Source organism: Pinus tabuliformis, chromosome 2_1 (assembly GCF_031772625.1).
Source record: "Pinus tabuliformis cultivar Carrire ecotype Pingquan chromosome 2_1, CPIR1, whole genome shotgun sequence".
NCBI lineage: Eukaryota > Viridiplantae > Streptophyta > Pinopsida > Pinales > Pinaceae > Pinus > Pinus tabuliformis.
In genome coordinates this window covers 621,077,034-621,079,343 of record NC_142299.1, presented here as the reverse complement: position 1 = coordinate 621,079,343, position 2,310 = coordinate 621,077,034, and positions in this window count along the sequence as shown.

Here is a 2,310-nt window from a genome sequence, read left to right as displayed (position 1 = left end):
TGAGACATCTTAGGATTTCAATCAAAGTCTGAAATGCTTGATCAGGAAAGCCAATATGGTGATTACAAATTCCCAACATTGTGACTGGTATATAGCATCACCCTTTCTGCACTTAAGAGTGCCTCTATCACAACAAAAGATAGAAACACAAGCATAAGCCTTAGAAATTGTGATGAGGTTAGATCCCTCATCCATTCTGGATGCAAAGCTTGGATTGCAACAGATTCACTCACAGCTGGAGATCCTACACTTGGAGTTACAGAGCCTGAAGAAGGGAAAGGAAGCGCAACTGGAGGTGCATGCTGAAGTCTGGTGCTTGAAATGCAAGAGCCATGGGCACGATAAGGACCATTGTCTGGTTTATAAGAACTATCTTATCGAGGGAGGGCTTGTTCCCCTAAAACAAGAGAATAACGTTGGTTCAAGCGCGGGAGCTACACCATGGTGCGCTATCTGTTAGGTTATAGGATAACACGTGATTGATAATTTCCATTTACTACAGAAGTTTATACAGACCCCTCATCAGTTGTTTTGAAATTTCTGTAAATCTGTGGGACATGATGAACACCATTGTAGGAGTTATGAGATGATGATGGATAAAACCCCTTCCTACCGAATACAGGCAGAAAACTGGCAACAGGATCAAGGTGCAGGAGTAGCACACAGAGGATTCCAAGGCCGAGGATGAGGAAGAGGGGGCGGAACTAGTTGAGGATGCGGGCAAGTAATTTGCTATAACTGTGGCGATGCAGGACACTTTGCATGAGATTGTACAAAACCCACACATCTGTCATGTCAGTATTGCAAACAATTTGACCATGTGATAGAGGAATGTTCGATCCTTATGGTAAAGATGCAAAAAAAGAAGGCGCAACCTACAAAAAACATCCAGATGATGAGGGTAAAGCCCTGTGAAGAAGATCAAAGCATAAATATAGTCACAAGAAGTGGTATGGCCACTAGTGTAGATAAGGGAAAGCAGCCTGAGGCTGACTGGTGGGTGTGCAAGGTTGCTAAGAAGGAAATATACTTTGACCTTAATTGCACTAAAGAGACCTGTACAGAAACAAAGAAGAACTTTGTTGGGACCTCCATGTCAGGAAATCAGGAGAAAATGCTAGAAACTAGTACGACAAAAGAGGTAGATCCATCGGTATTAGCTACTTTCTAAAAACCTGTATGAAGTTACTAGGAGATAAGAAAGCAGCAGAAGGCTTGCACGACTTAATCGATAAGTGCACAAACAAAGAAGATACCCCTACTGAACAGTGCACTGTAAGAAAAATTGGTAAGCATATGAAGCGAACGGGACACGAAATGAGGCTAACTGCGTAGATAGGTGAATATGAAATGAACCAGGTAATCTTGGATCTGGGATCTGATGTAAATTTCCTACCTAAGAAGACGTGGGAAAATATGGGGAAACCTACACTGCAGTGGTCTCCTATTCAGCTGCGCATGGCAAAACAACAGAAGATTATTCTCATGGGGCACTTATATGGTATAATGGTGGAAATTGAAGGCGCAATCGCGTGGGCTAACTTTGAGGTGATTGAAATAGTGGCTCATAGTAACCCGTACCCTGTGCTACTAGGAATGGATTGGGCTTTTGATATGGACGTAGTAATCAACTTGAAGAAGCGGAAAATGGAGTTTGAAAGGAAATTTATTAGGGTTGTAGTACCTCTAGACCCTATTGAAGGAGTGTGTTATACTGAACCTGTTCGTGACTTTGTGGAAAGTGATGATGACCTAGATTAGCTATACAAGATCATAGCATGAAATGAATATTATATCAATCCTAAAGCTAATGGAAGAATTGCGTGGGACAGGGATAGCTCCTACACCTCATACTCATTTGAAGAGCTTGAACACTAGCATAATCGATTACATGAAGTATCTATGCACTATCGTAGTAGGGTGACCAAATCACTGCAATGTGTCTCAACTGAGGTAAGGAAACTTCCGCATTGTGATGGTTTGACTAATGTGGATATGTTTTTAGATGAATTTGAAAGGCAAGTACCAAAAGAGAACTACTTCTAAGCACTAGAGTTGGCACTGCATGCTACGCCTGCCCATTGGTGGGGTACACACAAGGAGAGCTTCGTTGGATGGAAGGAATACAGAAGAATGATGAAATTAAGATTTGGGTATGCTAACACTCGGATGACATAAAAGTACAGTGGGAAGGATAATCCACGCGATCATTTGGCACGATGGACTAAGACCTAGGGAACAGAACCACAACCCGAATGGGTGCACATTTTTTGTCATACCTTAGATACAATCTCAATGAACTCATATTTG